General features: G+C 44.9%; 2 long non-coding RNA genes across 2 annotated transcripts in view; both read right to left on the bottom strand.

Moving 5' to 3' along the window:
• LOC116573423 overlaps positions 1-23,788 on the bottom strand; it is a 111,536-nt gene that overhangs the window by 53,509 nt on the left and 34,239 nt on the right. The window lies entirely within an intron of this gene.
• Positions 9,251-11,555, bottom strand: LOC116573425. The gene is made up of 3 exons (XR_004278788.1): positions 11,381-11,555; positions 9,524-9,759; positions 9,251-9,433 (listed from the first exon to the last, which is right to left on the bottom strand). It is a non-coding gene; the product is annotated as an uncharacterized LOC116573425 (long non-coding RNA).

Raw genomic sequence — 23,788 nt, 5'->3', positions numbered from 1 at the left:
TTAAAATATGAATTAAATGTTTTAAGTAGGCAAGAAAACCAAACATTCTTTGAGAAAGTTAATAAAGAAACTTGGCATTTCTAACTGGCAGAGAGAAAGAGAGAGATGTAAATAAACATTAGGCATGCAAAAAGGAACAACTCCGCCTAAAGAGATATATGCCAAAAACGGGAAAACCCAATTAAAATGATAATTTTCTAATACCGTCCAATAGAACTTTCTGCACAGATGGAAATATTCTGTACATGCACCCAGTGTTCGCCGCTTGCCACACACAACTATTGAACAACTGATAGATGGTTAGTGTGACTGAGGAAATGAATTTTGATTTAACTTTAATTAATTTAAATTTAAGTTATTAAAAATGGCTGATAGCGACTAATAGAAAGAGTAGCCAAAGATATACTCTAATATATTCTAGCCTCGCATGTTTAAGAGGTAAGTTCTAGAAAGCCTCATAGGCAATAACTGAAGTTTACAGAGTACAAAAAAAGAGGCCAAAAGTTCCCAGTGATCTCTTCAAAGCCAGCTCTGACACCCAATTCCAACAAGCACATACACACCCAGATTTATAGATCTCATAATAGAAACATGCAACAGTAAAACCATAATGCCAACATCTCAGTGACTAGGAGTCAGCAAACAACAGACTAGGCACCAAATCTGGCCCTCTACTGTTTTCAGATGGTCTACAGCTAAAAAATGGCTTTTACCTTTTTAAAAATGGTTAGAAATTAGTTTTCCAACATACTTGATAATGTTTCTTAATTCAACATAAAACTGTTAGAAAGAACAACACAGGGGGCGCCTGGGTGGCTCACTGGGTTAAGCCTCTGCGTTCCACTCAGGTCATGATCCCAGGCTCTCTGCTCAGCGGGGAGCCTGCTTCCTCCTCTCTCTCTGCCTGCCTCTCTGCCTACTTGTGATCTCTGTCTGTCAAATAAATAAATAAAATCTTAAAAAAAAGAAAGAAAGAAAGAAAGAAAGAAAGACCAGCACGTGTATGTGAAAGGCACACAAAAATTACTTCACTTCTCCTAACAGCCAAACAGCCTGTAAATACATGGAAACTGAAGCACAGAGAGGTAAAGTAACATGACTGAAGTCACACAGCAAAGTTACTGTCAGGGTCAGGCCAGAAGGGGAACACTCTCCACTTAAACACCATGCTCTGAGTTATGCCAATAATCATTAAAAAGTGATCTCCTTAAGTAATAATAAACCCAGGAGCGAGGAGCTAGAATGCACATGGGGCGGGGGGGCGGGGTGGGGAGGCGGGAGTTGCTTGCAAACAGGAAACAGCTTCTTAGAGGAAAGGATGTCTAATTGTCTAATTCATCTAAATGATCTGCCTTCCAGCAATGAATGTGCTCAGTTAAAAGCCCGGGTTCATGGATGGATACCAGTCTTAGGCAACACCCATCATGTGAACGGACATTTTTATAAGTGAAATACTGGAAGCCTTATTACAGATCAGCAAGAACAAATACATACACAATGACTAATGCAAGGTAATTATTAACCAGTGGGAGACTTTCTGGCATCAGCAGAGGGAATGCTTGACAGGGGGGCCTTACCAGCCTCTGCCCCCTCAAACCAATGGGATTGTCGCTGAGCCCACAGATCCTGGTGGCAAACAGCTCAATTAGGAACAGCTGTCCCTTCCCCGCATGAAAAGGTAACCTGATTTCCCTGCAAGTATAATATACTTGATCATTAAAAACTCTGCACGCTCCATGGAAAAATGAAAGAGTCTGAGAATAGAAACCTGAACATACCCCGCTGGGTGGCAGACGACCAGTGCCATGAAACACAGCTGCAAGAAGGTGCGGCTGTCACTGATGAGAACTTCACACACATGTCACTGATGAGAACTTCAGACACGACCCCTTTCCGGTGGCACAGGGCACAGGCAGGCGCTATCTTTGGACCTCTCCAGGGGCCATTTAAAGCTCTTTAAGAGGCAACGGAAAGCTCTGTGTTCGAGGACTCCTGCCGATTTAGGACTCGGCCAGTGTGACGCTGCGAAACCTCCCAGAAACTCAGGTATAGATCCTGGAGATGAACCGCCGAAGGGCACGGGGCTTATTTACTACGGCCACAAAGCAGCTTTCATTTAGGAAGTCAAAATGATACTTGATGGCAAAGCCCAAGAGCCCCTTGCAAGAGAGCGTCAGGGAGGCCCTAAAGAGGGGGCGCGAAGAAAGGTTTGAGAAGAGTGCTTGGTTCTGAAGGGTGGGGGTGCTTTGCAGGGCTCTGCAGCAGCCTGGATCCCACATTCCTTCATGCCTGGGAGAGAATACGGGCTTCACCCGCACGGTCGCAGTCATCACCTCCACCGGGGGCACTGAGCACCTACTGGGAGCTGGGTAGTGTGGAAGGACGGAGTACCCAGGGATGAACAAAGACACGTGGCCCGCACCCTCCCGCCTTCTCCTGTCAAGGTCAGGGAATAACTTGGACTTCCTGGGCCATAGGGTCACAACTACGCAGGTCAGCCTTCGCAGCTGCAAGTGCGAGGTGCAAACAGAGCTAGTGTGTGACTGAATAGGCATGGCTATGTTCCAATAACACTTTACACACAAAAGTGGTGGCTGGCTTGGACCTGCAGGCCGTGGCTGGTCAACCCCAGGTCTAGACGACCATCAACCACGTAGTCAATAACTACAGTGACTGGAGCCTGTTAGGTACTAAGTATCGTTGGACACACTTTATAGGCTGTTTTCTCCTGTAATCCTCACAACAACCCTCTGAGCTCTGGGTAGTGTGCCCATTTTACAGATGAGAAAAGCTAAGGCACAGACATGTGAAGAACTCAACCAAGGTCAGACAAGTAACAAATAGGATAAGCTGGGGTTTGAGCCCTGCGGCTCCAGACCCTCCTACCTATGGGAGCACGGCCTGGTGCCACGCCGGCTCTCCTGCACCAAACTGCTTCCCCAAAGCCCAAGTGTGGTCAAATGTTGGGAAGAAAAGGAACAAGGGGGGCCTAAAACAGGTGGGCCTACACCAGATAAGCTCATTGGAGAATGGTTGCCCCCTAAACATGAGAAGGGGTCACTCAGGAAAATAGGGAGGAGAGAACACTCGGCTTTGGGCGTCTTCTCTCGCTGTTGTTGAAATGACCACACACTTAGCAGCTCAAAACAACAAAGTTACCATCTAACAGTTCTGTAGGTCAGAATCTAGAGTGTCCACTGGTTTCTCCAGTTGGGGTTTCAGAAGGCCAAAACCCAGAGGTCAGTGGACTGAGTTTTATCTAAAGCCTTGGGGCAGCGGGGGAGAGCGGGCTTCTGCGCTCACTCCGGTTGTGGGCAGAACTTACCTGCTCCGCTCATGTTTAGAGGGTCGAGTTGCCGTCTCCTCCCTAGTGCTCGGCCGGGAGCCCCTCTCAGCTCATCCCATCGGCCCCTCCATCTTTAAACCAGTCCCAGAGCACGGAGCCCGTACACGTGGGTCGTCGGTCCTCGCCAGCCCATGCTGCCTCCCTTCTGCCTCCAGCTCGAGGCCGTCCTCTGCTACTAAGGGCTCACACGATTGACCTGCACCCACCGGGATGACCTGCACCCACCGGGATGAGCGAGGCCACTCCCTGTTTTACGTTCTGTAGCATTAGCAACACCTGTCACCATCCAACAAAACACATCACAGACCTGGGGGTTCGGGAGTGGCTATGCCGGGAGGCCCCCCCGCCTACCCCACACGCAGCGGGAACAATGCAAGCAGAGGCCTTGGCACAGCCCCTGGAAGAAGGCCAGTGTGGCCAGAGGAGAGCAAGATGCGAAAGAGCTGGGCTGGCCCAGGCCGGAGGGAGCCAGGGCCTAGAGGTCACAAGCTTGGCAAGCTATTAAGAAGTCGAGATTTTGGGGGTGCCTGGGTGGCTCAGTGGGTTAAGCCTCTGCGTTCGGCTCAGGACATGATCCCAGGATCCTGGGATCGAGCCCCACGTCGGGCTCTCTGCTCAGCAGGGAGCCTGCTTCCTCCTCTCTCTCTCTCTCTCTGCCTCTCTGCCTACTTGTGATCTCTCTCTGTCAAATAAACAAATAAAATCTTAAAAAAAAAAAAAAAGAAGTAGAGATTTTGTGGACTGTGAGAAACTGTGAAAGGCATGTAGATGGGGGGGTTGGGAAATACGTTTGAAACACTTTTCTTCATGATTAGTGGCTGGGTAGAGAAGGGATGGGGGAGGGGCATGAGTGGGTTAAGTGAGGACGCGGGTTCGGCGGCTACTGCGGTTTCCTGGATGCATGATGGTGGGGCCTGGAACGGTGTCAGCAGTGGGGGGAGGGGAGCAAGGGAGGAGATTGTCGCCAGATCCGTTACATGGTAGAGGGAGGCGTAAGGGTAAGAAGGAAAGACGGTAAAGCAGGTTTGGCGTGAACGATCGGGAGCTCAGCCTCGAATGTCCATCGCTGACATGGCTGTTAGGCGTCGAAACAGCCCTGTAAAGTAGGCAATTTAGGATGTGAAAGGCAGACAGATGCCACAGAGCTCCACCCGCCCCGAAAGACTTTTCCAGCAATCACGGTGGTTTGAAATTCTCATTACTGGACCCTTAGGGAAAGGTTTTGGGTCTCCAGGCAGGTACTAACGGAGGGTCTACGGCGCACTGTGGAGCCACGCAGCGCTGTAGCTCAGGAGACGGGATCCGAAAGCTGCCTGCCCAGGAGGCTGTGAGCCTGCGGGGAGGGAAGGAAGAGAACCAGGCGGCTGGGACGTGTTTGGTGATGAGACAGTGTGCAGCGGGTCGGGGAGGCGGCCAGAGCAGGAGGCGTCTCAGGAGCTGTCATCGAGGGCCTGCATGAACCTGAACCAAACCAGCTTTTGCTCCACCCGAATCCCTGACTAGAGCGACAAAGATGTCCGTTGGAGAGAAGCCCCTGAGAGTTCTGGAAGGCACTGCTGATCCCGCAGACGGACAGCAAGACCGGCCTCAGCAGGAGCCACCTGCACCGCCCACCGGAAAGCTGTGCTCACGGCCTCCCCAAGGGTGCCTCGCGCCCGCCAAAGAAAGTCAGCGTTGGGACCTGGGCCCCACCACGCAGATGTGTCGGGGAGGCAAAGGTTTTAATGCAGTTCCCGAAGGTTACTCGCTCTCCAGCCTCTCCTCCACCTGAAGATACGGCAGTGCCTTCTGCAGAAATTTCATTCTTTTCAGCCCAGTGCAAACTTGGGAGCCGGACAGCACGGTTTTGCAGCCCAGCTCTGCATTTACTGTGTAACTTCAGGCCAGTCACTTAAACTCTCTGTGCCTCCTATTTCTCATCTATAAAAGGCTCATGGAGAGAACAGTCCTGGGGAGTCCCCGCTTCTGGGACAGCAAAGTGAGGAGCCTGGCAGACCTCCTTCCTGGTGAAACAAGTCTGACTGGTGAAAACTAGTTAAAAACAAACAGATAACCATTAAAAAGTCTCTGAAAATGGTTTTAAGGGCACACCGCAAATGAAGAAGCATTTCTTCAAGAAAATCTACTGGGACTTGCTGAGAACTATAGAAGTCTGAGGCACTCGAGGCATGACCTCCTCTCTTGCCCACCTAGCTCAGCTGCTAAAACCCTCTGGTCAGCTGTGGCCAAAAAAGAGGGCTTCCTCTCCCCCTCAGCTCCTAAACAATGGTACAGCTCACGGCGGGGAGCAGATTGCAAGTGTAGGGGCCTACTTAGCCAGAGCAACTCCATCTCAGTTAAACAGCCATTTGTTGTTTGTGCAATAACACTTAAACTGATCCTGCCTCCCTCCCAGAGGAACTTACTTAAAAGCAAGTCTGGGAAACCAGTAAAATATGGTCGACCAGTCCCTGATCACAGAGACCCAATACAAGGATGGCTCAGGTCAGGTGGAGATAACAGAGCCCAGAATGCAAGGATGAGTCAGGCCAGGTGGAGACAATCTCATTGGCCAGGCTCAAGCACACGGCCTTTGTTCTATAAAAGCTAGTCTGTGAAGCTGGGGCTGGTCGCTCTCTCCATAAGAGACGGCACCGGCCGGTCGGTTTGATTCTCAATGCTGGCATGAAATAAAGCTTTGCTTGACCTTTGCTTTGTATCAGTCTTGCTCCTTTGATCACGGACCCCATCCATGTCAGCATTTCTCATTCCTCCAACTCCAGTTGAAGAGGTTAAATTTCCGATGAGTTCAGTCAAAACGTCAGGGACATTCTTTCCTCCACACATCCCCCATTCATAGGAAGGACACTATTCTGGGCCAGAGACTACTGCCCACCCAGTGCCTGGAGTAAGGGCTCAGAGAACTTTCCTGGGGGTGGAGGGAGCCCCCCAAAGGAACCAACCTTATCTGAAACAGTGTGGGAAAGTTTGAGTCTAAGGGTGATCTTGGAAACAAAAGAAATTTTGGTCCTACAAAAATAAGAGAAGCGTGGTAGCCCCTCTTAATTAAGAAAAACAAGCTAAAGGATGGTCCAGCCAGTTCCCCAGAGAGAACCAAGGAAAGAGGCAGCCAGGAAGAGTCCTACTGAGGACAGAACAAACCACAAAGTCTGGCCTCCACGACTAGCCTTGCCTTAATTAAATTGGAACAGACTTGGGAAAACCAATGCCCCAGGGCAGTGTTCAAAACCCTAGAGCAGTCAGCCAGCAATTCGGGGAGCCTACAAGCTGGGTGTGCTATCAAATGAGATAGCCCTACAGAGAGATGGGGAGAGACACACAGAAAGCCCCCACCGAAATCCCATCATCCCAGGGTGTGCATGCACATGCTCCTTCGTCCAGAGATGAAGGAAGTCAACAATTAAAATGATTAGTATGGAGATTAATTCTAAATCACCACATTTGTAGAATTATGCTCAAATTAGAGCATGTTTGGCAAAGCATTTTGCAAACTATAAAGCATGCCATCTATGTTAGGTATTGTTATTACTTACCAGGGCAACCAATATAAGATAGTAACTAAGAGGACAAATTCTAGGGTGAGGCGTCTGAGTTCAAAGCCCAAAGCCATCACGTCTTGACTTTGGGGATTATCTGACTTCTCTGAGACCCAGTTACCTCATATGTGAGTTATGTCCTATATCTCCCAAAGAAAATGCTTCTAAAGCCAGGGACCCAGCCAGTGGCCACCAGTGACAGTTGTGGCATAAACAAAAAAGGAGCTCTAATATCCTGTCAGGTCGCTGCAGAAGCAGAATTTCCTAGAACCCCAAAGCCAAATCTGAACATTAAAAATATGACACTAATTCATTCACTTGTTGGAAACAAGTAAGATCTAAGGAAAGATGTACTTGTCATTTTTTTTTAAATTCAGCCCTTGATCTGTTAGATATTGCTGGTACATTTCCATGTTCCCAAAAAGGTTTTACTTTACAAAGATTGTTCTAGGGTGCACTGGAACGGTATTTGCTGTTGATGTGTAGTGATGTACATTGTAGGACTCTTGATGAACATTAGAAAGACTTTCAACAGTTTCTCAGGGGCACTAAAGGATTATTCTTTCGTCCTTTTATTTCTTTTTAATAAGATCATGCAACCATTATTTAGCTGGAGCCATGTTGTTTCTGGCGGAAACACTAGGTGCCCTTTGTGAGTTTATCCCTGAGTTGGGTCCTTGTCTGACAACTTTGTTCTCTAGATGAAGAGGTGATTCAATTTCCATAGAAGAAGTGGTTTGATGCTTTCAGCCAATTCAAGAGGAAAGCAACACAGCTTTGTAACATTAATACCCTTTTTTTAAACAAGCTGCCCTAGGAGTTTTCTTTGATCGTTCCCTCTAAAATGGATTAAATGTCTACTGTTGACCTTTACTAGGTATCTCGTAGATAATAAATCATCTCCAAGTGGTCCCATATTTACTGAGATATACCACATACTGTGTATGCATTAATTCTTTAACTCTGTTAATTCTACTTACTGAAAATATCCCCAGTAAAATAGTGCTTCATTCTTTTTTTGCATCTCTAAATCCTATGCAGCACACAATGTACAAGTGAAATTATTATGCTGCATGGTGGGCAGGGGATGGGGCTGGAGTGGATCTGACTTTTGTCATGAAATAATTTCTTCAGTTCTTCTCGGTTAAGTAGGTTTTTTCAAGAAATGTGCTAAATTTATTGGAAGACAGAGTACACTCATACTCACGTGATCTACTTTTTTTAAAAGTATGCAAATCTGTGCCCTGTGCTCTCTTCTAGCTAGAAGGTAGGTCACTGAGTCATTGCTCTGGCCCAGCCTGCCATCCAGCACCTCTTTCCGCCCCCCTCTGGCAAGCTCAGGCTCAGGCTTTATCGTCTCTTGCCTGGACTAATGCAGTAGTTTCCCACTGGTTTCCCTGCCTCCAGCCTCGGCACCTCTAAGTGGGAGAAAGCTTCAGGGGTGGGGCAAGCAACAGATAATGGTGTTACGTGTTCCCAGTAAACTCAAGAAAAGCAAGACTGCAAACAATAAAGCAAAGATTAGTAGGTACAAGTTCAATACCCCTTGTCCGCATATGAATTTTTATAAGTGAAAACACTTGGCAACAAGCAACTTTTCATCATTCTGATGAGCTGAGTACTAGCAAGAGATTAGGTTTTTGCTTAGTTTGAACTTTCTGGAATGCATTTAAGACTGAAGGAAACTAGGGGCGCCTGGGTGGCTCAGTGAGTTAAGCCTCTTCAGCTCAGGTCATGGTCTCAGGATCCTGGGATCAAGCCCTGCATTGGGCTCTCTGCTCAGCAGGGAGCCTGCTTCCCCCCCACCCCGCCTACCTCTCTGCCTACTTGTGCTACTTGTGATCTTTCTTTCTGCCAAATAAATAAATAAAATCTTAAAAAAAAAAAAAAAAAAAATATATATATATATATATATATATAGGAAAGGAAACTAATGCTCTCTCTCTTTGCTGAGAAATTTATGCTGAAACGAACCAGATGCCCACAGAGTACTGATCTTCTATTCTCACATCTGAGTCTTACTTGGCTACAGGCCAAGTGGTCCATAAGGACCCGGCTGCTAAACTATTAATACCCATCGACCTTGATGAGTCACCTGCCAGGAAGAAATCTGATAGTGTCCCCACTTGGAAGTGGGAGAAAAAATGGCAGGTAGAGTGGTCACACCATTCATTATCTGCCCTCTTGGGTTCTGACCAGTGGTGTGCGGGGCCTGGCTTGTACCAGCTTGAGAGAGATGACCTTTGAATTTTCAGGAGTTTGGTGAGCTCATCATTAAACACTGTTATTATTGAAAAACTAACTACTGTAGATTCATAATTAAGTTATGGAAAAACAAAGGCAATGATTACTCAAAACTCACCTCTTCCTAATTATTTGACTACAGTTGACAATTAGTTATCTATGCTTTTGGGGTGATTTACATCTATTTTATCTACACAGCGAAAATGCTCTATGACAACAGTGGGCCACTGTGCATTTCTTCCCAGCTCCGCCTTTGGTGATACCGTGTTGGTAGCTTGGAATCAGCCACGGTGAGAACAAGGACACCCTGGAAATCAACAAATGACACAAATTAGGGTTTTCCATCTCTGTTCAGCAGAGAGGGCTGGCAAATATTTAGGACACTACTGCTTCTAACCTGCTTCCACTGGGCATGATTCTGTGGTTGCCAAATAGAAGCCTCCATATCCGCCACATAGGGAGTATAGCTTCTAGAGGTAGTGATGGGCCCAGGAAAGGTCCCATGACCCCAACACACCCAATCAGAGATGCCTGGAGAGAAAATCGATATGGCTACCAGCAGCATAAGGATCTCTTTCTCCTTGAGGTTGTAAGCTGGAGGAACCCATAAGCCTGGGCTTGCTGAACGGAGATCTTCATGTGGAGGGAGTTGTCAGAAAGAGAAAATTGCACAAAAGGAAATTAGAGGTAGAGACACTTGGGACATCATTTGAGCTCCTTGCTCTAGCTGTACCCGACATGAGAACCAATTCCTGGAGTTTTCAGATACATAAGTGGAAAAAATTCCCTTGGAAAAATTCCTCTTGACAAATTTTAAGCCCTCTATTTCTGCCCTCTGTAACTGGCAAATTTCTGACCTACATACCATTCCAAGTGGGATTTAAGTAGACCATTGGGCTCTGGTTTAGGTTTTGCTCTTATCAAGTTCTTACCAAGGCCCCTGCCAGGAAGGAATGGGAAAGAACAGAGCAGACAGCAGAGCTGGCCTCCTGCCAACCAAGCACACCCTAACAGCATGTCTGTTAATGCAAAGGCTCTGAGCGTGTCTTGAAGGAGACTCTATTTTCAATAACCAGGGTCACAAAATGAAAAAGTCAAAGACATGCTAAGCACTACGGCCTCCGCATCTGGATGCCATCCCCAGAGTTTGAGAGCTAGCAGGCCTGGGATGGGACAGGTAAAATTGCATTCCTATCAAGTTCCCAGATGCTACTGATGCAGCCGGTCCAGGAATTGTGTTTTGGAAACTATTATTTGTACATTAGAAATAGAAACATTGAGGTGGAAGACACCAGCTGGGGGTTGCTATTCCCCAGACCCTCCCCTCCTCTGGCCCCAGTGTCCAGGGTGGATCCCCAGGGGCCAAGTTTGTGCTTCTTGACTCAGCCATTTGTTCAGAACTTATCAAAGTCAAGCCAGTTTGATGGTTTTTCTGAAGAACTGGAAACTTAGAAAGAAAAGAGACAGACTAGAAGTTGTCTCAAAGCTTTAGCTGAATCATAGTAGCCTAGAAAGTTGATCCAGACTGAAACCAAGAGTCAAGACGATCAACCGACTAAGCCACCCAGGCACCCCAATAATGTATCGGTATTTATTGATTCGTTGGGACAAATGTATCACACTAACATAAGACGTTAGCAAGGGAGAAACTGGATCCGGGGTACAGAGGATCTCTCAGCATTATCTTGGTGATTTTTCTGGAAATCTACAACTGCTCTAAAAGTTTATCTTAAACATGGACACACACCTCCTCCTTCACAGGGCTGTTGGAGGGCTCGAGGAGATGTGTGGAGAGGAGGTGGCCTGTAAAAGACTCAATAAAAGTCAGTTCCTAACACAGGCAATAACCTCTTGGACCTCAGCCATAACAAATTCTTGCTAGACACATCACTGGAGGCAAGAGAAATAAAACCAAAAATGCCTCCCCCCCCAAAAAGTCAGTTCCTTTCAGAAACAGAGCAATGAAAGTTCCAGAAACAAATGTGGGTGTTACGCATGCTTCCTCAGCTTCCTCCTTTTGCCTTCCTCAATGCGTGCTTGCTTGTCCCCATGTTGTCCCCTTGCTTCCACCACATTCATCATGGAACCAGTCTTAGATACCCCCACTCGCTCGTATGTTTGTTTCCATCCGGCTGTCCATTATATTAATTAATCATAATTTTTTAAAAGAATAAATAAGGCAATGTTAAGGTCCTCTTCCCTGTCAAAAACCAAAATCAAATTACAGGGTGTGACTGCAGAGATCATCCCTTACCCCTGTGCTCAAATGGTCTCCGATGGGGTCACAATGCCGGGCAGCTTTCCCACGCAGAACAGAGCGTCCCACCAATTCCCAAGGCCCCACGTTATTTACAAGCTCGGAGGAGCCACTTGTCCTCTTAAGTGCAGCGGGCGCTGGACTAAGGCAAGGCTGCCCGCTGCGATGTCCCCATCCCAGGCCTGTGCAGGGCCTGTTGGGACCCGCCGCTGATAAATGGAATCTGTGCCTTGGCACGGAGCCACCCCTCAACACCCCGCCCCCCGGGGGGAGCAGAGAAAGCCCCGCCCTGCAGGATTAAGGCTCTCTGAACAAGGTCTGAAGACAGAAACTGGCCTCAGGCCCCTGCTGGAAGCAGGAATTGGAGAATGTGCGATTCCCCTATTCAGGGTGCATACTGAATCCAGCCCCCAGCCCCTCAGGACAAGAGGAGAAATCATCCTCTGATGCGCAAATGGATCTCTTAAGGATTGCCTTGCAAAGTCCTATCGTTGGTATAGATTCTTTGGCTGCATTTTATAAAGGATTTTTCCCAAGGACATTCTAATCCAGCTTTCTTACTGCTTCTAAAAAGTGCAGTCCGCCTGTTAGTTTATTGGTTGTGGACCACCGGGACCCCCAAAGGGCAAGCTTCGCCCCCCAAGCCACTCCTGCGCCCACGTGCCCAGCGGACTGGGGCGCTGGGGACCCGGAGGGGGCGGCTCTGGCCGCTGAAGGGGACGCGGCGCTGTGAACAGAGCAGGGATCCTGGCACCTGGCTGGTCCCCGGTCCAGGGACAGTACCGGGCTCTGCCCTGCGCTCCAGGGACAGTACCGGGCTCTGCCCTGCGCTCCTGCCGCGGGTGTGCCCATCGACCCGAACCCCGAAAGGCCCAGCCGCAGGCTCGGCCTCGGCACCTCTGCCGTCTTTCCCTCACTAGCCTGTAAGTAAAGGAACACGCCAAGAAGCTGTAAAAGGGAAGGTTGGTATAATTAAGTACTCTCCAACTGTCCCGGTCTTGGTAAGAAAGGACGGTATCACGTTAGGAGGCACACCGCGGCTGAAGATACTTGCAACTTGTTTCACCTACAAAGGATCAGTGTCTATCACCTATCATGTGTCAGGATAAAAGATTCTTTATCCAGGGGCGCCTGGGTGGCTCAGCGGGTTAAGGCTCTGCCTTTGGCTCAGGTCATGATCTCAGGGTCCTGGGATCCCCACATCCTGCTCTCTGCTCAGCGGGGAGCCTGCCCCTTCCCACCACCCTGCCTGCCTCTCTGCCTACTTGTGATCTCTCTCTGTCAAATAAATAAATAAAATCTTTTTAAAAAGATTCTTTATCCTTACAAAACAATAAGGAGGAAAGATAACTGGGGAGAACCCTGAATTCCCAAAAATATAGGAAGGATGCTCAGCCCCACATTGACTAGGGGTTGGCAGGCAACATCCAGGTCTAGGGTGGTGAGGAACGTGGGCTGGCTGAGCCCTGCGGTAATAATAACGACAAACCAGGCAGGAAAAAGCCCCTTACAGGGTCAAGAATAACCCTGGGGTCACGGGGTGGGGCTGGGAAGTCCCCCGCTGCTCCCTCCAGTGACCCCTCCAGACGGGCAATGAGGCTTTTTCTCTGCATAAAAGAAAAACGTCGCGAAGCGACCATGGTAAATCACAGTAGTTGAGGAAGTTGTGCAATAAGCACGTGTGAGTGTTTTCTGAAATTTTCTGCATGCCTGAAATATTTCACAATTTTTTAAAAACGTATAAATGACAGAAAAGAATGAAACTGTGACGTTAAAAACAAGGAGAGAGTCAGAAGAGGACTCCAAGGGGGCCAAAGAGAGACCCCACTCCCCATACCAGTGTCCACACAGCTTGCTGCCTTCCCTGAGGGGTTACTCACCACCTAGAGGGGGCCTTTCTCCTCCCCAGCCTGGGGCAGGTTCTGAGACCTACCCAACACCTGTTCCAACCACCATACTGACTCTGCTAACAAAGACTGACGTTTAAATTGGGAATATTAAGAAAGTGTATAGCTTTTAAATTCACCAAGTCCTGATGTTCATAAGAATATTCATTACTTACTATAAATGTGAGTACTGTAAAAGGGTATGACCTAAGTTCTTATCACCTCTTACAGACTGTCTTTCAGTAACAGGACTTTCATTTAAATTTCCTGAGGTTTGGGTTTGTCTTCATTTCTAATATTAAAAAAAAAAAAATCACTATGAAAGAAAATCAGTTCAGGTTAGGGCAAAGATGATGCTATTACTCTCCAAAATGTCAAGGATTCATGTTTTTGTATTCCGTGAGAGATCTGATCACAGCAACTTGTGCTTCTTTGTCATAGCAATTAAGTCCAAGTAGAAAGAACCTATAATTTTAGGCTTGAAGTTGACTCAAATGGGTGAAAATATTTATTTTTCCTTCGCTCTTTCTATGGGTTCCCATAATGAATTAAATGCAGGGCTCTTTTTCTTGATTATTGCTTTAGAAAGAAATTGTCATGCCTCATTACTCATTTTCAAAGAGATGAGAGCATATTTTGTTATAGGATTTTTATGTATTGCTAATGTCTAGAAAACTCAGAAGACTAATTCTCTCTACACAAGGTGAAATGGATTGAGTAAATTGGATATCTGTAGAAGTCCATCAGTTGTGACCTGAAAAGTTGATAGAAGAGGGCATGCGAGGACCCAGTGGGAAACATATAAATCTAACACCAGAGATATAAAAGTACACCCAGAGGTTTATCTAAGATTGACCTAAGAACAATTGTATTTAATAGGTAATTTTTAAATACTATGTGGTATAAATTACTTGTAGAAAGTCGAAGATAGGATAATAACTAAAAATGTTCTCAGATTTATGAGGAGTGTCCAAATGGAAGAAATTAAATTACTTATAGACAATTTAAAAGCCAGGCATATATAAAGTTTCAGATGTAAGTTTTTAAGGGTTTTAATAAAATATGATATCAGTGATCACAGAACAACAACTTCTAAAACTCAGGAAACAGTAGAAGAAGATCATAGAGCTCAATGTCTACAGACATTGGTTCCAGCTTCTTCTCAATGTAAAGAATAAAGATTCCCTTTGTGTCTGTTTGCCCAGCATGCTTTTCTGACTAATCCTCCTTGAGAGGAGTTTATCCCATGGGGTTCAAGTAAGGCAAAGCCTCACTTACTTACATAAGATGTTGGGTATCTCATATTTGGCTCTTTCCCCTTATCTTCCCAACCCCACCCAGTTTTGGGCTGTGTTCACAACTGTATGGCACTCTGGCTTCCCATCAGTCTGATCCCACGGGAGTCACCAGGAAGAAAAAAAAGGCAGGAGGAAAGTGAGGTCAGGGATATTATCCCCCAGCTCCTTCCCCGGTCAGGTTCTGTAGCCAAGGCCATGGCTCCCATCAAGAGGTGCACCCAGATTCCAGTAACTGCCCCCTCCTGGCTTATTCAGCCATCTGGATGGTGACAGGAGTCTAGGGTATTGTATTATCCCTTGCCAGTTTCCCTAAGTCCTTTCCTATACCTTTATGTGTAATCCATTGACTAAGTTCTTCTCAAATTTCCCCTGTTGGATCTGCCATCCATTTCCTACTGGGACCATGGCTAATGTCCTTGATCCTTTGCTTCTGGCTCCATCAGTGGGCAGGCCCTGGCAGGTCTAGACTGAGATTCTCCAATAGCTGATGCTCCCAGTAAAAAGAGAGAGGCTCTCTTGATTTCTGTACACAAGAGGTTTAGATCTACTTCTGGAAAGAAAACTCTGGGAAGAGAGTCAAGGAAAACTAGGAAGAAGGCAAAACTGAAAGCAAAGAGACACATGTTTTCCATGGCTACCATATGCCAAGCAGAGTGCTGGGTCTTGGCAATGAGTACATGAGCAAAAATAGTCAAGTCTAGAGTCTAAAAACTCACTGAGTCTGAAGTGTTATATGATCACCTTCAACTGCACTGGACATCATTTGGAACATGAAAGCCACTTGTAAAGTCACCCCTGTAAGGGCCTATTTAGGCAGAGCAGTTCCATCCTGACCCTGCCAGCCCCCCTCAGGGAACTTCCTTAATTAAAAACAGTCCCAGAAACCAGTCCCAGGTAACAAAGCCCAAATACAAGGCTGGGTCAGGCCAGGTGGAAGTATCCAATCGGTGGGGGCGCATACTGTCTCCCTAACTACCAAAGACTATGGGCCCCACCCTTTGGGTGCCCTTTGGGTGCCAATTCTGACCAAGGTGATAGGCTAGTTCAAATATCTACTATAGGGTAAATTGTAATTCAATTTGTCACTTATGTGCGACCTAGCAGGACTGTGCAGCTTTCACTGTGTTACAATCTCATTGGTCACCTATGTGTGGCCAGGCCCAACCACATGGTGTTTGCCCTTAAAAGCTAGTCTGTAAGGAAGAGAGAGGTCACCTCTTTGCAAGAAACGGCCTGGCCAGTCAGTTTGATTCTCGATGCTTGGCGCAAAATAAAGCTTTGCTTGACCTTCGCTTTGTATCAATCTCGCTCCTTTGACCATGGACCCAGATTTAAACGACCAATGCCTCTGGTTCAGTCCCCTCATATTTAGATAGACCAGATTATTCTAAATCCAATTCTGGAGGTGCAATTCATCTGGCTCTTTCAATCATTGTAGGAATGGGTCTTTATCTAGTTTCATGTTCATGACGGCTGGAGGATGAAGGTTCTGCTATGATCCCAATTTCACAGAAGAAGAGTCTAAGGCTTAATATCACATAACCGAAGAGTGGTAGGGCTGCAGGTCAAACCCAAATAAGTCTGATTCCCAGCCTCCTTATCGTAACCTCTGCACTATGGTATAATCTTTTTTGATGATTATCTAATCCAATCTAATCTCCTAAACTTCTAATCTAATCCCTAATATCTCCAACAAAAATTAATTATACCAAGGAATGGTTCGTAGGAAAATGGTAAACCCCCAGAGCATTCATGCCTCAGAAAACATTATCAAAATTAACATACGGGGCACCAAGGTGACTCAGTTGGGTGAGCATCGACTCTTGATTTTGGCTCAGGTTGTGATCTCAAGGTCACAGGATTGAGCTCTGCACTGGGTTCTGCATGGAGTCTCCTTGTCCCTCTTCTCTGCCCCTCCCTCTGCTTGTACACACACTCATCCTCTATCTCTAAAATAAAATCTTTTGAAAAAAAATTAACATCCATGCACATTTCCACATTAACACATCATCAAACCAAGATGTTCTCCATACCATTCCAGGGATATTGTCATATACCTCAACAAAGAGCTCTTAATATAGAGTCCTAGTGTGGTCTGGGGAGAATCTAATCTATTTTCAGTTGTGTCCAGAATATCATGGAGACCGCTGGAGACCTCCTGTTCAATGATGTATTAGCATCTAGTGTTCAGCTGGCACTCCATTATCATTAGTTATGACTGAGCTACAACACACTTTTTAATGAAGTTCACAGAATGGTCTCTTTATCATTTGCATTTGCCATCAAACTAAGGTGTTATAAAGCACAGCAAACCCAGGTTTTAGTAAGATGTGTGCATTTAGCTTTGATTAGGGTAGCTTTTTCTGCACCTGTTCCTCATCAGACAGGACAGGGACTCAGGGCTTATCTCCAGCAATGGGGGGAAGAAGTTTGCTTTGTTAAAATTCACACTTTGCTTGGAATGCCTTACTTCGGTCAGATGTCCAGCGACCATGAGTCAAGACATTAAGTCCTGGGGATAAAGAAAGGACCAGGACCAATTAGAAAATAGAAAGATGTTTCAGACACTTGCCTTGCCGAGAGTGGAAGTACTTTAAAGGACACTGGCATGACAGGGCTCTCATAACCTCACACAGCTGCTCCCCGTTCCCATGATCTACGCTGGAATCTTAGGATGCCCGGAAGGCATAGTAACAGGGAAACAGGAATTAAGAAAAATTGGTTGTTTGGGCTAAATGGGTAGGGCAGCAAATAGACAAGTGGCCCTAAAGGGGGGCATGTGAGAACACCACACACACACACACACACACACACACACACACACACACACCCCAGAGATCTTCCTGGAGGAGTGAGTCAGATCCAAGCAGGCAAAATGAAGTTGAGCACCTGCCCCGGGCTGGGGGTCTCAAACAGAAAAAGGACGTGAGACCAGCATGGGCAGGAAGAGGAAGGAGACAGTTCATTCCTCCCAGGCTACAAAACCAAGATAAAGTGTTCAGAGAACAAAACCAAGGATTCCTGGCTCCTTTAAGGGAATCCATCCTAGTCCAAAAACCTTCCCTCATTTCCCAGGACCTGGCTGACCTAGATCTGCAGGCAAATAAACCTGCTGGATGTGGCATTTGGGAGGACTTGAAATGTGCCCTTACACTGAGTGGACTGCGGTGGCTGCCTCCTTTTTGATCTCGGGGACCCTTAAACTCCTTTCCTCCTCTGCCTCAGCACCATATTAAATTATTCGCATTGGCTGTCTACAATGTCCTAATTAACTGGATAAGTATTCGGTGCTTTCTTTCTTTCTGTGCTGGGTGCACCCAGCCCAGAACCAATTTTTAACCTGAGGCCAAGTTTTCATTACCATCCACCTGAAATAGCTAGGAAGGCTTTGCCAGCTACCATGCAATGCAAATTCAACCCTAACAGAGGCTGATGGTGGGTTATCAAAGAAAAAAGAACTTCCTTTAAAAAATAAATAATCAAAACACTACTTTAGACAATCAAAAAGAAGTTGTGATTGTTAATTTTATGACTTGATTGGCCATGGGGTGCTCTCTCCCCTGCCAAGACGTGATTTCTGGATGGGTCTGAGGGTATTTCCAGATGACATTAGCATTTAAAGGGCTGGACTCAGTAAAGTAGATTGACCACACTCCCCATGGTGTGGGTGGGCATCCAATCCTTTGAGGGCCTGAATAGAACAAAAGGAAGAATTTCCCCTTTGTTCTTCTGCCTCTCTGTTGAGCTGGGACATCTTATCTCATCTTCTCCCACCTCCAGACTAAGATTGATACACCAGGTTTCCTAGCCCCCCCAGTTTACAGATGGCAGATTGTGAGATTTCCCATCCTCTATAACCTCCTGTACCAAACCTTCATGATAGACAGATAGATAGATATCCTATTGGTTCTATTTCTCTGGAAAACCCTAATACAGAAGCCAGATTTTTGCCTGAGTCTTCACATTTTCCACTTAATTTATTTGCCAAGGCTATGTCTATATATTATTATATTCTAGGATTTTTTTTTTAAATGGGAATGTCTTCATTTTTAAGAAAGATAAGTAACTGCAGTCACTGGAATGGAAACAGGAATAAAAACGAAATTGATCCTGCCCACTGCAGTATCCAGAATTTTCCATAAACCCACTCTGTTGTGGCTGCCGAGGTCAAGGTTCCTTGTTCACCCCGAATCAGACGTCAGGCCTGAAAGCCTTCAAGCACCACACACAGAGATGGATGGTCAGCAGCCAGATAAGCTACAGAAATGATGAAAATCACTGCTTTAATAGACGCAAATATTAGAAAACTTTTTTTAAAAAATTTAAACTTAATGTGGAGGGAGAGAACTTTTAACTAAACAATTGCATTTACCTTTATTATGGAAAGTGGGGGAAAGCCCCGCGTGGTGAAATCAATAGATGATTCCAATACACATTAAGCTCCAGATTGCCTCGAGATGATTTTTCAAATCAGATCTCTACTGCTAGAGTACCTGCTAAGAAATTCATTAGGGGAATCTGTAAAAAAAACACTATTCCATTGCAAGATGACAGTAATTCTCTGAGCTAATGTAAAGCCACAGATGCCAATGCAAGCTTAACATAGTAATGGAATCTTACACACGATGAAGCAAAATGACGCTGGATCCCCTACACTTGTTTAGGATGTTTTTGTCTCCAAGCCCCCTCCCAGTCCCAGCATCTGACTCCTTGGCCGTCTACCCTCAGTATCCTTGATAATCGCTAGGAAAACATGGGACCAGAGCCAGCAGAACTCATAACCACGGCTGATTTCCTGGTGTAGCAGCTCCTACCTAGAGAATCAAGTTCCCAGGGTCCTTCCTGAAAACAGAGAGAAAAAGGATGGAGAGTGTCCTTCTCAAATTTAGCTCTGAGATCCGAAACTCAAACCCATCCAGGCATCGTATAAACCTCTTTTCCTGTACCTAGGAAAACTGCACTATCTTCAGGCATCTCAGAGACCTGGAGACCTCATAAAATGAGACCTCTTCAGAAGTCAAGTGCCACGTAAGTCTCCTTAAGCTTGCAGCACTCGTTTTGAAATTTAAGTTATTACAAAGAATCCAAGGACACTTGCCCTGCATGCCCAAATGACATTTGTTCGTGATTTGAATGCCCTTACCATTTTAATGCAAAAAGGTTTTCAATGTAGTCATACAAAACGTGCAAATCAGGAACAAGAAAATCAAGTCTAGCCGCTCAAGGAGGCCAAAAGGAAAGCCCTGAGCATGCATTCAGAGGAGGCTGGTTATTATGTCCCTCGAGGGATTTAAAATCCGGTTGGAAAGGACTCCTCCGAATCCGGATGAAGTCCTGCTGTATGTAGCTTGGAGAGGACTCTTTGTGACTTGCTACACTTTAAGAAAACATCACAGACCCTCTTACTATATGTAACTGCTGCTTCTCCAGAACCGTCAGCACACTGGATATGTGAGCATGCAAAAGTTCTCCTTTCCATACTGCGACTTATGCTCAAATCACTCTGTGGCCCTATTCTGTTTTTCAAAGTACTCATTAGCTGTCTGATGAGATTGTACTGAGTCTGTTCTCTGTGATGAGAGAGAGATTACATGTTCAGATATTTTAGGACTGACAACGTTCTTTCAAAAGTGGTTGGTTATAAATATTATATTTTTGAGTGATGCAGCTCTAAATTTCTGTGTGTCATTGACCTGGCCTGACAGTTTAATTGTCGGCTCTTCTTCCAAATGCAACTGACCAGACCTGCTCACTTTCGGTTTCTGTAATTGGTTAGACTCTACCTCAGCCGTGTTAAGCACTCGCCTCACCTCTTGGTGTAGAATGACTCATAACCCTTTCGGGGCTCTAGACAGTGGAGCATTCACCATGCCACCTGCTTCACTGGGAGGATAAACAGCATCTCTCCTCTACATTTAACTCAAATCAGTGACACATCTCAAGACATAAGAGCTCCAGGTGCTCTTATCTCCCACTTCACCTGGACCGTCTGCTTGCTGGCAAGCTGAGCTATCCATCGAAAGGTTTTTAGTGACTTGTTTACCTTCACCCTTTTGGGGAAATGAATCAATATTTTGCCCAGGAGCCAACTGCATCCCCGGAAACTGATTTTTTTCCCCTTTGAATGTGGAGTAAATGTTTCACTTGGGTTCTGATTTAGTTCAGATTATTATCAGGGGGTATCAACGAAGTTTGGGGCAAAAGGCTTAAGGCACATACAGAAAGCATCCAGAAGAAATTAATGAAAACAAATGAAAGGATGCAAAAATAAGACTGACAAAAGGATAAATGAGCTGAGACAAAATGGCTGAGAAGGAGTCCCTGAGCTACTCATCTCACCATGCAAAACTGTCAAGAGCTTATAAACACTTATTTACATAAGTCATTTAGTGTCTATTCAGAAGTCTTTCTGTCCCCTTGTCATCAATCTCAAAGATGTATTAGATTTCCCTGAGTCTCTAGGATTATACCATTTGTGTTATTTTAAGGCAGTGTCAGGAAGTTCAAAATTCAGGAATTATCTCAAAATATGACCAAGTGAAAATAAGGGCTTAGCATCAAACTATAAATGGGGAGCGAGAACCCCAAGGACAATGGGAGATGCCAACCTCCATGCCCCAGAGTCCGTCACTAAAAATATACACATTAATCACTCGTGCATGTGCTGAGTGTCAACTCTACACAAGGTACTAAGACCATCACCTTGAGTCACTACTTTCATTTCTGAAGATCATCCAGACATTCCTCATCTTGGTACTGCCCTTTCGAAGTAGCACACAATACAGTGCTTGGCATATGGTTAGCACTGCATAAAATCTTCTGAATAAATAAGATGGAACACAAGTCACGCACATTTTATTGAGAACTGATTATGGTGAGAATTGCCACAATGCAATGTCACGGAGTGACAGACAGATAATTAAATACTTCTTTTCAGAAGCTTCTACAAATTTACCCTTTTTCCTGGCATTTTATTTATCAAAGTTATCTGCATCAATTAATTAGACCAAAGCCATTTGAAACACAACATGTGGACTCTCAGTTGGCTATGACAAAGGAAAGGCTTTTTGTACTTTTAACTTATCTAGAAACCCACAAAATATATATTTATATATATATACACATTATATGCATATACATTACATATGTATATTATATACACATACATATTTTTTTAAAAACTCATTGTCAATGAAACAAGGTAATTGCTATAACCCCAAAACACTAAATTTGATGAAAAGCTACCAAATACTATAAAATATAGGCCAAAATGAAACAGGACTCTGAGAGTTAAGACATAACACCTCAGATCGAGAGCAAGACACAGACCTCCTGAAAAATGCTACTGTAAGAGTCACCTATTGGACACCAAGATGGAAAAAGCCTGGTGAGCCTGGTGTGAAGCAAGGCATGATACTCCTGTAGATGCTCGATAGCCCAGTGCAGGACAGCAGAGAAAGCTGAAAAAGGATATGATGTCTGTGACCCAGGCTCATGGCCAAAGATGTTTCCTCCGGAGGGCTAAGGAAGGAGAGGGAAGGAAGGAATGTCTACCGACATCATGATCCAGGAGACTTATGACTGAAGGACTCACCACAAGTACACTTTTCCCTAAGTGCCAAAAATCTAAGAGAAACATGCTCCCAGGACAGAACACCTAGCAGAATGTGGTGTCTTTGTAAGAGAACTGTCCTAATGTCACTTCTGAAGTTGACTCCTGGGTCACTGACACCACCATGCCCAACCATTTATTCCTCAGCATAGACTTGGCAAAGGAAAAGATGTTCAGAGATAGATGAGTAGTAAAAAGAAAGAAATCAACACAGAACAACTGAAAATCGGGAGGGTAAAGAGTTGCACAGTGAACAGGGAGCGTGCAGGGAAAGCAGATGAAGACCATGCCCAAGCAGGAGAACTGGCCTGAAAAACAGAAGAGTGTGGACAGATAGCCCTGCATCGACTCAAACACATGACAGACTGTAAAGTTAGAAAGAAGAAAGTGTCAATTGAGAATTTTATATGCGCTGAAAATAGCCTTCAAAAATTAGAGTGAATGAACCTATATTCATTTTTTTTTCTAGTTGAAGGAATTGGTCACCAGCAGCCTACATTACAAGGAACACAACAGAGCCTTCTTCAGGCTGAAGAGGAAATGTTGGTGAGGTACAGGAAGGAAGCGAGCACACCAGCAAAGGTGAACTTCTGAAGAAATATAAAAGACTGTGTTTGTCCTCTCCTAATTTCCTTAAGAGTCCTAAAAGGATGCCCTAAAGTAAATTAATAACATTGTAAGTTGTGGATCGTAATTATGAAAAAGAGAAAATATGCTACAACTGTAGCACAAAGGAAAGGGTGTGAGTAAATGGAATTAAAGGGTTTTAAAGTTCTTATATTTGTGAGGTGGAAAAGGTGAAGGACGAAGTGGATTGATATTAACACCAAGGGTTATCAGTTAAGGATGCGTATTGTTGGCCCCAGAGCAAGCATGAAAGAGACAACAAGGAAAAATGGAGCCAAGAAGTCACTATAGGAAATAAAATAGAACACTAAACAATATTTTGATTACTCCCCAAGAAAGGCAGGAAAAGAATAACTGAGAAGCAAAAACCAGAAATGACAAAGAGTATACAAAAAGCAGTGTTACCAATTATTATGAACGTTAAGAATAAAGACACACAATGACAGGAGAAGGATAGAAAATAATATACCATGTGAACAGTAACAATAACAATGCTGGGGTGCCTGTATCATTATCAAACAATCCAAAATCCAAGGAATGAAATATCCCCAGGCATAGAGAGAGGTTTCATAACAATAAGAGAATCAGTGCATGAGGAAAATCTGCAATCCTAAATATGAATGCACCAAATACCAGAGCTTTAAAACACATGAAGCAAAAGATGACAGAACCAAAAGACAAAAGACAAACCCACAATCATAGCTGGAGGTTTTGGTATCTGTTTCTCCATAATTCATAGAACAAGTAAATATAAATTCAATTCAGGAGGAACAAGATCTGCACCATACTATAAACCAACTTGATTTATTAATATATTAATATTAATTAATTGATTAATTAAGTTAATTAATCAATTAATAGATTAATATTAATATAGAGAGAGTGCTATTTCAACATTGAAACACACATTCTTTACACTTTACAAGTGTTCAGAGAATGTACACCAGAGTAAAATAGTTTTGATAAATTGTAACAGGTTGAT

The sequence above is a fragment of the Mustela erminea genome, chromosome 14 (assembly GCF_009829155.1).
Source record: "Mustela erminea isolate mMusErm1 chromosome 14, mMusErm1.Pri, whole genome shotgun sequence".
NCBI lineage: Eukaryota > Metazoa > Chordata > Mammalia > Carnivora > Mustelidae > Mustela > Mustela erminea.
This window is presented reverse-complemented; position numbering and strand designations above follow the sequence as displayed.